Here is a 14,742-nt window from a genome sequence, read left to right as displayed (position 1 = left end):
TGTATGTAGGCAGATTCTCAGTGGTTTCTCAGGAGAGGCCATCAGAGTCAAAGGCTTGATGGCACAGGGAGAGGCTCTGCTACCATCAAATAATGCTCTTGCAGCCCCCAACGCTGCCACTTGGTGGGGTTTCCCTTTCATTCACCAGGCCCGCTTAACTCGTGTAAAAATTTATTGAATGCTCTTCCTGCTGAGACGCCAAAAAGTTGAGGAGCCCTCATTTGAGGCCTTGGCAGTGGTCATTTCTCCCACTAGTGCAGGCCTAGGCTCTGGGGCTGTTGGTTTCTGAGTTTAGAACATAAGAACATAAGAAATAGGAGCAGGAGTAGGCCATCTAGCCCTTTGAGCCTGCCCCGCCATTCAATAAGATCATGGCTGATCTGTTGTGGCTCAGTTCCACTTTCCCGCTTTCTCCCCATAACCCTTAATCCCCTTTCTTATCAAAAACCCATCAACCCGCTTCTTAAAAATATTTAGCGAGGCAGCCTGCACCACTTCAACGGGCAGAGAATTCCAGAGATTCACCACCCTTTGAGTGAAGAAGTTCCTCCTCAACTCCGTTCTAAACCGCCTCCCCTTTATCTTGAGGCTGTGCCCCCTAGTCCTACTGTCTTTTTTGAGCGGGAAGAGTCTCTCCACCTCTATCCTGAAGGCCCACCCGTCTGCTTTCTGGTTCTTACTTGTCTCCACCTGCAACATTGCTGGGGAAGTCCAGCATCCCAGCTGAAAGCCACCCTGACGATACAACCCTCACCGCTTCACCAAAACCTTGCCCAAAGAAATGGGGAGATTTGATGGGAGGTGTATAAGATTTTGATGGGTGTAGATAGAGTGAATGCAACCAGGCTTTTTCCACTGAGGCTAGGGGAGAAAAAAAACCAGAGGGCATGGGTTAAGGGTGAAAGGAGAAAAGTTTAAAGGGAATATTAGGTGGGGGGTTGAGGTGGGGGGAGGGCTTCTTCACGCAGAGAGTGGTGGGAGTGTGGAATGAGCTGCCGGATAAAGTGGTAAACGCGGGGTCACTTTTAACATTTAAGAAAAACTTGGACAGGTTCATGGATGAGAGGGGTGTGGAGGGATATGGTTCAAGTGCAGGTCAGTGGGACTAGGCAAAAAATGGTTCAGCACAGACAAGAAGGGCCAAAAGGCCTGTTTCTGAGCTGTAAATTTTCTATGGTTTCTAAGTGGGTTATATCACAGGCAAAAACCAGGCCACGTGTAGTGATGCACATCAGTCACTTGCACCATGGCCCGGGTAAGCTTAACAGTACACACTGTTGGGACTATAGCTCCAGAGTAGTTTGTACTGTTAAGCTCGGCAGTTTTAATCAAATAATGATCTCTAACTCACAGACAGCAATTTAAAGTTATTGACAGACACAGTGTATTGTTATAGACTTACACATTGCAGAGCTGTAAAGGTGCTCATTCACCAGTTTAAGAAAAACACAACTTGTTTATTTCCAAGTTAAAGCTATACAAAAGCTTGCAGCCTCATGGCTGCTATCAGCTCCCAAGAAGACTCTGAGTACAGAAATCTGCACTTACCAGGGTGATCACCTACTCTACTCCCCAGTGGGTCACCTGGGTCATGTGACCCTTACTAAAGGGTCAATCACCACTTCCCTCCTTCTCTAAATCATTTTATACAAATGTAAATACTCAATTTACACAGTCCAAGATCATTGTACGAATTTAGTTAATTATAAATTAAGTCTTTCGGGAAGGGTTCTGAATCTTTCTGCAATGGCATAACTTCTTTATGTGGGGTACTTGCTCTTAGTTGAAACCACAGTGACAGGTACCGTTTCAGGCACAGGCAATTTAGTTCTACCTGTTTCCATAAAGACATCAGTTGCGTCTGCCATAGAATAACCAGATACCTCAATGCTAAAACAATTCCTGATGGCAATGTACTCCCTGATGGTAAAATTGGCTGTCAGAGCAACTCTCTTTTTCTCAAATGGTCTATGGACTTTTGGATGATCCTTCCTTCTACGACAGCTCAGTGACTATCACTGTTTGCTGTGCAGAGACATGGATTTGGGCCAGTGTCTGTGGGAGTTTGTGCATTCTCCCCCTGCTTGCGTGGGTTTTTTCCAGGTGCTCCGGTTTTCTCCCACACCCCAAAGATGTGCTATTAGGCTGATTGGCAGTAATAAATTGTCCCTAAATTAGTTTCCCTCAATGTGGATGGCCATAAAACAATAGATAAGGGTCATGGGTGGAGGGGGGGACTGGTGGTGTTAAAATGGCGGCGCGGGCTCGTTGGGCCGAAGGGCCTGTTTCCCAGGCTGTTTTGTTCTTTGTCCATTTGGGTCCAATTTTAGAGACGCTTCTAGGGACCCAACTCAACCCACAACCATTATTCCTCACATACATGGTGTTATCCACCAGAAATGACTGTGTCAGACTTCTTACTGTGTTTACCCCAGTCCAACACCAGCATCTCCACATCTTGACTGACATGAATCAGGGCTTGCATCCCGATTGCTTTGGCTGGCTCCATCCTCCTCATGGAAACACGAGACTCAGTCTTATTCTGAGATGATGCTTCATTAACAACTCTGCTGGCAGGATTCCCTTGGTTGCAAGTGAACTGGTCCAGAAGCTAAGTAGGAAGTGCGAAATTCAGGTCTCCAGGGTTCCTCCTGACTGCTTCTTTAAGCCAGGCTGAAAAGTTTGAATGACTCGTTCACCTAGTCCATTGGATGCTGGGTGGTAAGGGACAGTCCTATTGTGCTTCGTGGCATTGAGGGCGGTGAAGTTCTGAAACTCAGCACCTGTGAAGGCTGTTCTGTTGTCAGGCACTGTGACTTCAGGTATTACAGGCCTGGGAGACATTGGTATAATCTTTCAATAGCGCTGTGCAATGTAGGAGACATCACATCAAAAACATCCATCCACTTACAGTACGCATCAACAGTGAGCGGAAACATTGTGCCGAAAAACAGACCGACATAATCAATATGGACTCATATCCAGGCCATTCCCAAGTGGGCTGCAGCAGGCAAACTTTGTTACAATTGCCACTGTTCACAGCGCTTAACTCAGCTCTGGCTCAGCATCAATGCCAGGCCACTGCACATAAGTTCTGGTGAACATCTTTATCTTTGAGATGCATGGATTAGCACCATTTAGAAACAGCTCTCTCCCTGATACAGAGAAAACTATTCACGTTCCCCAAAATACGCTGCCATCCTGGCGACTCGATTCATGCTCATGGATAACAAATGGTTTCATTTCTTCAGAAACTGGCTCATTGGCCCAATCTGTGAATAGGTTGCATTTCACTTTAGACATTAGTGGATCCCATCTGGTCCAGTACCTGATTTGCTTCACTGAGACTGGCAAGGTGTCCAAAAATTCAACATCATGACAACTTCCTGTGGGGCTGGAACAGCTGTATTTTCCTGTAAAACTAGATGGCTAAGTACATCTGCATTCGCTATGTGTGTTCCAGGTCAGTGCTTGAATGGATTCATAGGTGAAAACATAAGAACATAAGAAATAGGAGCAGGAGTAGGCCATCTAGCCCTTCGAGCTTGCCCCGCCATTCAATAAGATCATGGCTGATCTGAAGTGGATCAGTTCCACTTTCCTGCTTTCTCCCCATAACCCTTAATTCCCTTGTCTATCAGAAACCTATCTACCCGTGACTTAAATATATTCAACAAGGCAGCCTCCACCACTTCAATGGGCAGAGAATTCCAGAGATTCACCACCCTTAAAAGAATTAAGGGCTAATGCTGAATTCTTGCTGATGTGATTGATGGAATGGCCTTTTCTTCTTTAAAAGACCCAAGAGCAGTTTGTGATCAGAAACCATGGTAAAGTACCCACTATATAAGTACCGGTGGAATTTCTTGACACCAAAGAATATTGATAGCTCTCCTTTCTCCATTTATGAATAGCCTTTTTGGCCTCTGAGAGGGTTCTTGAGACATGGTCTATTGGTCTTTCAGATCCTGCATCTTTCTCATGGTAAGAAGTCTCACAACACCAGGTTAGAATCCAACCAGTTTACTTGATAGTAATTTCACAAGCTTTCGGAAACGGTGTTCCTTCGTCAGGTGTGTAGAAGGTTCCACTGTTTACCTGGGACTTCGATGTTGTGGCCATTTCAGAGACATGGATAGAGCAGGGGCAGGAATGGATGCTGCAGGTCCCGGGGTTTAAATGTTTTAGTCGAAGTAGAGAAGGAGGTAGAAGGGGGGGAGGGGTAGCATTATTGGTCAGGGATTGTATCACAGTGTCAGAGAGGAGGTTTGATGAGGACTTGTCTGTTGAGGTAGTATGGGCGGAGATTAGAAATAGGAGAGGAGAGGTCACCCTGTTGGGAGTCTTTTATAGACCTCCTAAAAGTTCTAGAGAGGTTGAGGAAAGGATTGCGGAGACGATCCTGGTTAGGAGTGAAAGTAATAGGGTAATTGTTATGGGGGATTTTAACTTTACTAATATTGATTGGAATTGTTATAGCTCTAGCTCGTTAGAGGGGTCAGTTTTTGTGCAAAGTGTGCAGGAAGGTTTTTTGACTCAGTATGTAAATAGGCCAACTGGAGGTGAGGCTATATTGGATTTGGTGCTGGGAAATGAGCCAGATCAGGTGTTGGATTTGGAAGTTGGTGTGCATTTTGGTGATAGTGACCACAATTCGGTTACGTTCACCTTAGTGATGGAAAGGGATAGGCATGAACCTCAGGCCAGTGGTTTTAGCTGGGGGAAGGGTAATTGTGAGGCTATTAGGAGAGAATTAGGAAACATGGGTTGGACTAGGAGATTACAGGGATTGGGAACGTCCGAAATGTGGAGTTTTTTCAAGGAGCAGCTACTGCGAGTCTGTGATAGGTATGTCCCTGTCAGGCAAGGTGGAATTGGTAAGGCTAGGGAACCGTGGTGCACCAAAAAAGTTGATTCGTTGGTTAAAAAGAAAAAGGAGGCTTATGTTCGGATGAGACGTGAGCACTCGGATAGTGCACTAGAGAGCTTTAGATTGGCTAGGAGGGAGTTGAAGAGCGAGCTAAGAAGGGCTAAAAGAGGACATGAGAAGACTTTGGCTGATAGGGTTGAGGGGAATCCTAAGGCGTTCCATAGGTATGTCAAGAACAGAAGGTTGGTTAGGGCAAGGTTAGGGCCAGTTATAGACGGCAGAGGGAAGTTATGTGTGGAACCGGAGGAGATTGGTGAAGCATTGAACCAATATTTCTCTTCGGTGTTCACGCAGGGGGACATGGATATAGCTGAGGAGGACACTGGGTTGCAGGGGAGTAGAATTGACAGTGTTACAGTTGATAAGGAGGATGTGCTGGATATTCTGGAGGGTCTGAAAATAGATAAGTCCCCTGGTCTGGATGGGATTTACCCCAGGATTCTCTGGGAGGCAAGAGAAGTGATTGCAGAGCCTCTGGCTCTGATCTTCAGGTCATCGTTGGCCTCTGGTATAGTACCAGATGATTGGAGGTTAGCGAATGTTGTCCCATTGTTTAAGAAGGGGAACAGAGACTTCCCCAGGAATTATAGACCGGTGAGTCTCACTTCTGTTGTGGGCAAGGTTTTGGAAAAAATTATTAGGGATAGGATTTATAGTTATTTGGAGAGTAATGAGTTGATTGGAGATAGTCAGCATGGTTTTGTGGCGGGTAGGTCGTGCCTTATTAACCTTATTGAGTTTTTTGAGAAAGTGACCAAAGAGGTGGATGGGGGTAAGGCAGTGGACGTGGTGTATATGGATTTTAGTAAGGCGTTTGATAAGGTTCACCATGGTAGGCTTCTGCACAAAATGCAGATGTATGGGATTGGGGGTGATCTAGGGAACTGGATTAGGAATTGGCTAGCGGATAGGAGACAGAGGTTAGTGGTTGACGGTAAATATTCATCATGGAGTTCAGTTACAAGTGGTGTGCCTCAGGGATCTGTGTTGGGGCCACTGCTGTTTGTGATTTTTATTAATGATCTGGATGAGGGTATAGTTGGGTGGATCAGTAAATTTGCTGATGACACCAAAGTCGGTGGTGTGGTAGATAGTGAGGAAGGGTGTCATAGTTTGCAGGAAGACTTAGACAGGTTGCAGAGCTGGGCCGAGAGGTGGCGGATGGAGTTTAATGCAGAGAAATGTGAGGTAATTCACTTTGGTAGGAATAACAGATGTGTTGAGTATAGGGCTAACGGGAAGACTTTGAATAGTGTGGAGGAGCAGAGGGATCTAGGTGTATGTGTACATAGATCCCTGAAAGTTGGGAATCAAGTAGATAAGGTTGTTAAGAAGGCATACAGTGTCTTGGCGTTTATTGGTAGGGGGATTGAATTTAGGAGTCGTAGCGTTATGTTGCAACTGTACACAACTCTGGTGCGGCCGCACTTGGAGTATTGTGTGCAGTTCTGGTCCCCACATTACAGGAAGGATGTGGAGGCTTTGGAGAGGGTGCAGAGGAGGTTTACCAGGATGTTGCCTGGTATGGAGGGGAGATCTATGAGGAGAGGCTGAGGGATTTGGGGTTGTTTTCGCTGGAAAGAAGGCGGCTAAGAGGGGATCTTATTGAAACATATAAGATGATTAGAGGTTTAGATGGGGTGGATAGTGATAGCCTTTTTCCTCCGATGGAAAAATCTAGCACGAGGGGGCATGGCTTTAAACTAAGGGGGGGTAGTTATAGGACAGATGTCAGGGGTAGGTTCTTTACCCAGAGGGTGGTGAGGGATTGGAATGCCCTGCCTGCTGCAGTTGTAAATGCGCCTAGTTTGGGGGCGTTTAAGAGGTCTGTGGATAGGTTTATGGACGAAAAGGGATTGGTTTAGGTTAGTGGGTCATTGTTGTTGTTTTTTTTTAACTGGTCGGCGCAACATCGTGGGCCGAAGGGCCTGTTCTGTGCTGTAATGTTCTATGTTCTATGTTCTAAGTAGCCAATTAAATAATGCGTCACTACTAAACAATGTGGAAAAGTCTAGCACCAACAATTTAAATATTAACTCACTGTTTAATATAAAAGTGGGCAAGTTAGCCCCTATTACTGGAATGTCTCTTCTAAAATCTTCTTATTTGTGGTGAAATAATTTCCCACCCTATTCTTCGTTTTTGGTGCCAATAATGATTGCAGATCCCCACTATAACAGGGGAACATTTTTCATACTCTGTAACCTATTTCGGCATTTTCCATCACCTGTGCTATCTCCAATGCTCATTTAAAATTTATGTCAACCTCTGAAAATAATCTCCATCGAATCGCCTCATTATTCACTTGCAGACGAATCCGTCCTGTAACATATCATTCAAGGTGACTCCAAAATCGCAGTACCTGTTTCAATTTAGTGATATAAGTCATAATAATTTCGCCTGATGCTCTCCCCCTTGAATTAAATTTAAATCTCTGACATTTGACTCATGGTTTAGGCTGGAAATGTGACTTCACCAATTCCACAAGAATGATTTGGAGTTGGGCACATTTGAGATTGTGCATCTGTGAATCAGATTATAAACTTGGGTTCCACATGCTCTCAGGACAATTGCCTCGTGCTTCACCTCCCTCCCTATTTTGTTCGCTTAGAAGTAATACACAAGGCACTCTATGTATTATGTCCAGCCTTCCGCACAGGAGTCAAATGGACACTTACTCTGCAGATTTTAGCTTTTATTGGTAGAGGGATTGAATTTTGGAGCCGTGAGGTCATGTTGCAACTGTACAAAACTCTGGTGCGGCCGCACTTGGAGTATTGTGTACAGTTCTGGTCGCCGCATTATAAGAAAGATGTGGAGGCATTGGAAAGTGTGCAGAGGAGGTTTACCAGGATGTTGCCTGGTATGGTGGGAAGGTCTTATGAGAAAAGGCTGAGGGACTTGAGGTTATTTTCATTAGAGAGAAGAAGGTTACGAGGTGACCTAATTGAGGCATACAAGATGATCAGAGGGTTAGATAGGGTGGACAGTGAGAGCCTTTTACCTCGGATGGTGATGGCTAACATGAGGGGACATAGCTTTAAGTTAAGGGATGGTAGTTATAGGACGGATGTCAGAGGTAGGTTCTTTACTCAGAGGGTAGTAAGGGCGTGGAATGCCCTGCCTGCAGCAGCTGTGGACTCGCCAACTTTAAGGGCATTCAAATGGTCAGTGGATAGGCATATGGATAATATTGGAATAGTTTAGGTTAGAGGGTCATTAGATTGGTTCCACTGGTTGGCGCAACATCGAGGGCTGAAGGGCCTGTACTGCGCTGTAATGTTCTATGTTCTATCGATCTTTAAAGGGATAACCACGACAAGAGCCCCATAGCAAATTCTAGAAAAAGATGCTGCTGCCAGATGGTTAATGAAGTGAAGGTTTTCCAGCAGGTTCTACAGTTCCGAGTATTCAGACCTTTCACAAGGAAGCTGTTTCAGTGCTCATCGTTCAGAGTCACCTTTCACACACCAAACCTAAACTAGCCACATTGGCCTCAGTAGACCTGCCACTTCAACAGGCATGTTCTCACCAGCTAGCAAGACAAGAGAGGGCCTCATTGAAATTCAATGTCAGGGTGAGATTGTGTCGTTCAGAGTTCATCTGTGAACTCTGAATGACCCACGGCATGGTACGGTACGGTACGGCACGGTTGGGTGGCATGGCAGCACAGTGGTTAGCACTGTTGCTTCACAGCTCCAGGGTCCTGGGTTCGATTCCCGGCTCGGGTCACTATCTTTATGGAGTCTGCACATTCTCCTCGTGTCTGTGTGGGTTTCCTCCGGGTGCTCCGGTTTCCTCCCACAGTCCAAAGGATGTGCGGGTTAGGTTGATTGGTCATGCTAAGAAATTGCCCCTTAGTGTCCAGGGATGCATAGGTTAGAGGGATTAATGGGTATAATATATGGGGGTGGGGCCCTGGGTGGGATTGTGTTCGGTGCAGACTCGATGGGCCAAATGGCCTCTATCTGCACTGTAGGGTTTCTATGATTCTATGAATTCTGTGGTATGCAACTCACCTGTGGACCACCCCCCCCCCTCCCCCCCCCTCCCCCCCACCGCCCCCACAAAGCTGTCCAGAAAGCACAAGTCAGAAGTGTGATGGAATACTCTCCACTTGCCTGGATGAGCACAGCTCCAACAGCATGCAAGAAGCTTGACACCATCCAGGACACAGCATCCCAACAGTCACTCCTTCCACCACCGATGCAAAGTGGCAGCAGTGTGTACCATCTACAAGATCTTCAGAAAAACACCAAGGGCAGGATTTTACAGCCTCATTCGGGCAAGACCAGTAATTCCCACCTGAGGTCAATGGAGATTTCTGTTGTCAGAGCCTCACCCGCTCCAATTCTGTGGAGAGTGCTGGCCCAAGTCTCCTTGGATGGCATCTTCCCAACCCACAATCCAGAATGACGAGGGCAGCATACAGATAGAAACACCACCACATGCAAGTTCCCCTCAAAACCACTCACCAAACTGACTTAAAATTATACCATCGGTTCTTCACTATCACCGAGTCCAAATCCTGGAGCTCCCCCCCTCGCAGCACCGTGGGTGTAACCTACACGACATGGACGGCAGCAGTTCATGAAGTGGCCGACCCACCCCCTTCTCAAGGTCAATTAGAAATGGGCAATAAATGCTGAGCTAACCAGTGATGTCCACACCCTTGGAAAACAAATTGCATGATTCATTAAGTTGGTTCTGTCTTTCATTTTTGCACTTCTGCATGGCTGATTATTGTAAAGATAATTGATTGCAACCATTTCTCTGGCACTTGTTATGAATATTTCTAAAAGTGTTTCTTCCATTCCTATGGAATATTCCTGCAATATTATTAGTAATGCATGCCTTTCCATCTTTTTTGTATCTACGAGTGGAATCTTACCATGTTTTCTCGAAGTGTTAGGCTCAGACTGAACCCCGCGTCTTGCTCACCGGCTGCCTAGTCCATTTTTCTCTTCGGAACCTAAGACTCTCAAGGAAAACAAAAGGCCAGGTTTACACCTAGAAAGGTACACCCTTCTGGGCAGTCATAGGTTTGAGCGATGCGGCTGAAGAAGCCTTGGTAAGTTGCTGCAGCGCATCTTTTCAATGGTGTACGGTGCACTGGTTGTGGAGAAAGTGAATTTTTAAGGGAATGGATGGGGTGCCAATAAAGCTGAATGGTTTGTCCTGGATGGTGTCAACCTTATCAAGCGTTGCTGGACCTCCATTCACCCAGGCGAGTGGAAAGTATTCTGTCATGCTCCTGATTTGTGCCTTGTGGGTTATAGACAGGTTTTTTGGGGGAGCAGACCAAAGAATTCTCAGCCTCTAATTTGGTCTTCCAACAACAGTTTTTATGTGGCTGGTTTAGTTAATTTTCTGATCAATGGCATTGCCTAGGATGTTGCTGGTGGGGGATTCAGCTATGGTAATACCATTGAATGTCAAGGAGAGTGGTTAGGCTTTCTCATGTTTGAGATAGTCATCGCCTTACACTTAAGTGGTGTGAATGCTATTTGCCACATCAGCCCAAACCAGAAAGTTATTCAAGCCTTGCTGCACTTGTGAACTTGCGCACTTAAGTTTATTTATTAGTATCACAAGTAGGCTTAAATTAACACTGCAGTGAAGTTACTGTGAAAATCCCCATGTCTCTACACGTTTGAATACACTGGGGGAGAATTTAGCATGGCCCACACGCCTAACCAGCACACCTTTCGGATTGTGGGAGGAAACTAGGGCACCTGGAGGAAACCTACACAGACACGGGGAGAACATGCAGACTCTGCACAGACAGTGATCCAAGCTGGAAATTGAACCTGGGTCCCTGGTGCTGTGAGGCAGTGGTGCTCACCACCATGCCAGCCCAGAGTCAACAAGTCCAGCTCCACGTACTTAGCTCACTTATGTCAATGTACTCTACAGTGAGCGGAACACCATCTTTTTAGACTGCCTTAATCAACAATGAAGTGGAACCTCCCCAACCCCCACCCCTCCGCACCACAGAGGTACCAGGGTCTTCAATATCCCACCCACCCCCACTCCCCAACACACAATCATCGGCGGCTCCTCCTCCCTCACCAATGTATCACTGGCACCACCCCCCCCCCAACTCACTGCCAGCTCTCCTCATGCCTACAAGTTCACCCCTCACTGCTTGCTCTCCCTTCCACCCCCATCACACTTAACTGGAACCATCTCCTCATAGGGCTTCCATGAGGCCATGCCCCTGTCTGACCAAAGTTGAATTTAATGTTAAATTTAAGATAAATTCAAGATAATGGTTGGAATGTGCATTCCAACTTGCATTACAACCATTACTTGTAAATCGAGTATGTATCTATATAGGCTTTGTTTGTGAACACTGCTCCCACCACTCATCTGATGAAGGGGCAGTGCGTTGAAAGCTTGTGGCTTATGCTACCAAATAAACCTGTTGGACTTTAATCTGGTGTTGTGAGACTTCTTACTGTGTAAACCTCGCTGACGTGGTGTTACATCAGTGTGGTTTGAATATTCAGTGAGGGGGGAATCACATCCCGAGGGCTGGCTAACGATATTCAAATTTATTCAAATCCATTATAAAGAGGTTCACGCTCTTTGTGGCCGTGAGCCTTGTGACATCATTGGCGAGGGGTGTGGAAAATCGGGAAAGCAATCTCTTCGGAAAGAATGGCGTTTCTGGATTTTCCGCCGCATTTCCGTTCACTCTGACGGCGAACGCGGGCTGAGAATCATCCCCTCGGCAGCTGCCTCCCCGCCTCACCTTGTCACGTGTGATTTGGTTCACTGGAAAGGGAATGAAAAGAGGGGAATATATGGGAAAGTGGAAGACAATGAAAAATGAGATAGGATAAACGGAGGGAGAAAAAAATCTATCATCTCAGAAGGTCAAAGATTGTTGATTTAAGCACCATTCCCAGATTGGAGCACACAGCTAGGCTGGCACTAGACAGCACTGACAGAATGTTGAAGGTAATGTGAGTGAGATGTTAAACTGAAATTCAAGTTTCTCACCTCGGGATATGTGAAAAAAAATCCATGAGACTATTCGAAGGAAAGCAGGGAATTTTCCTAGTACCTTGGTGAATAAATCTCTTATCCAAAACATTACTGATTTCTCTTTATTGGACGTGGCTGCCACATTTGCCAACGTTCCGTATTTCATTGATAGGAAGTATTTTGGGAGATCTGGATATCATGAAAATGCCATATAAATGCCGCTAGCTACTTTTCACAGCCATTGGGAGATTTTTTGCTCCCCCTGTTTATCCTTTCTGTTCTATCTCATTTTTTATTGTCTTCCACTTTCTCATATATTCCCCTCTTTCCATTCCCCTTCCTTTAGTCTTTCTTTCTCTCATCTATTCTTTCCTGGCTTTTGATTTTCTCACTGGTTCTCACACATAATTAATGGTTGAGGGGTTAGCAAACATAGATAAACATTCTTTGCGCAGAAAGGTTAACATTTGGTGGGGTGTGGGGGGCAGTTCTAGGTGGAGGGGGGCAGGTTGGTAGGGGGGTCTTGTTCTTACACATGTTTAGTTTCAGGCCCATGCACTTGTTTGCCTCGAATGTGCGTGTACGCATTATCTACGTACTGTAGTTCACTGACAGAGAACAGGACAATGTTGGATCTACCTGTACTCGGCAGAGGTTGAACAGATTCCTGTTTGTTCTGTAGTTTTAGCTCCACTTCAGCAGAGGGGACTTTCTGAATTAAGATGGAGCGTTGCAACAAGGAAGATCAAGAAAAGTGTCAGTGTGATGGCACAGCCTTGCTTGACCCAAGCCCAAATGGGAATTGGGTCAGTTAGGCAGGATCACAGCTTCCATGTCATCGTGGAGCAGGCAGAGGACGCTGACAAGTTTTCAGGGGCACCTGAAATGGAGTAGGACGTCCCTTAAACCCTCTCAGTTGACAGTGTTCATCGGCCTTTGCGAGGTCAAAGAAAGCCATATATAAGGGTTGGTGCTGTCCCCTGAATTTCTCTTGAAGTTATCACGTGGTGAAGAGTATGTCCATTGTGCCTCTTAGTGGGCAGAATCGGTATTGCGACTCTGGAAGGGATTCTCCAGCCACAGGGATAATGGTTCACTCGGTTGATCCTGGGCATGGAGGGATTTTCTTACGAGGAGAGGTTGAGTAGATTGGGTCTGTACTCATTGGCATTTAAAAAGAATGAGTCCTGACATTATTTGGACATAGAGGATTATTGGAGGCTTGAAAGAATAGATGCTGAGTGTTTGTTTCCCCTTGTGGGAGAGTATAGTAACAGGATCCCTTTAATCTTTCGTGTGACTGGGCTGGAACCAATGGAATGCAAGCATGCAAACCTGGGCCTATTGGGAGTAAGGGCGCTCATGCCTAAGGTTGGAGGCTGCAGTGGATGTTGTTAGGAGGAGAGCTGCATAGTTGTGTGGTTAAACCTTTGTTGTATATAGTTCTTCTCAATCAATAATTCTATTAGCTTGTTATTTGCAGTATCAAATTGCCTTGAGTAGGAATAGAGGACACAATCTCAGAATAAGGAGTTGCCCATTCAAGGCAGAGATGAGGAGGAATTTCTTCTCTCAGAGGGTAGTGAATCTGTGGAATCCTTTACCGCAGAGGGCTGCAGAGGTCGGGTTCAAGGCCGAGATGGACAGATTTTTAATCACTAAGGGAATTAAGGGTTATGGAGATAAGGCGAGAAAATGGAGTTGAGGATTAAGTTAAATCAGTCACAATCTCATTGAATGGAGGAGATGGCTGCATGGCCTACTCCTGCTTCTATGTCTAAGGTCTTAGGGTCGGATAACGGAAAACAATCCCTGGAGTCCATCAATTTAATGTTCCTCCAGTTGGTGATCGGTCAGAAAGAAACAACCAGTTTAGCAGTGGAAGGGTAATCAAACTGGTGAAACCAGGCACATTGGTTAAAACCTCCTCCCAAAGTGAATGTCTGCTCCTGTATGTTTCTCCACATCATAGAATCATAGAACCCTACAGTGCAGAAAGAGGCCCTTTGGCCCATGGAGTCTGCACCGACCATAACCCCACCCAGGCCTTATCCCCATATCCCTACACGTTTACCCGCTAATCCCTCTAACCTACGCATCCCAGGGCACTAAGGGGCAATTTTTTTTTAGCACGGCCAATCAACCTAACCCGCACATCTTTGGACTGTGGGAGGAAACCGGAGCACCCGGAAGAAACCCACGCAGACACGAGGAGAATGTGCAAACTCCACACAGACAGTGGCCCGAGCCGAGAATCGAACCCAGGACCCTGGAGATGTGAAGCAGCAGTGCTAACCACTGTGCTACCGTTCTGCCTGCTGCTGATTTACTTCTTAAATTAATTAACTTTTGTCTGTAAACCTTTACAATTCTGATATGGAATTATGCTTCCAATGAATTACCTATAAGCCAATGACAACGTTTGGTACTGTTATTCTACATAAAGCTGCGAGCTGTCTGGATGAGACGCACAGACAGGAAATACAGTTCTATGCAGCACTGCGGGGAATGCAGGATCATGTCTCACGTAACCATGCCTGGCATCCTGGCTCCAGTTTCCCCTGGACAAGGTTAGATTAGCAGGTGCTGCACACAACACCGAGTCCCGCTTTATTAACCGCGTTTCAGCCCGTGAATGACCCCGTTTGCTCTCTTAACAACATAACGACTGAATTGCTGAGCAGCTCAGGGTCTCTCCAGGGGATCTAGTTAACTCATGCAGCAGAGGAATTAACAGCTGTTCCATGAATTTGACTAGGTTAAATATAAAGTGTGCGTGACGCTGTTGGTTCAGATTGAGACTCCAGGGTGGACTGTGT

The sequence above is a fragment of the Carcharhinus amblyrhynchos genome, chromosome 8 (assembly GCF_965287045.1).
Source record: "Carcharhinus amblyrhynchos chromosome 8, sCarAmb.v2.hapA, whole genome shotgun sequence".
Taxonomy (NCBI): domain Eukaryota; kingdom Metazoa; phylum Chordata; class Chondrichthyes; order Carcharhiniformes; family Carcharhinidae; genus Carcharhinus; species Carcharhinus amblyrhynchos.
The sequence above is the reverse complement of the archived record's forward strand: the minus strand, read 5'-3'. Positions refer to the sequence as shown.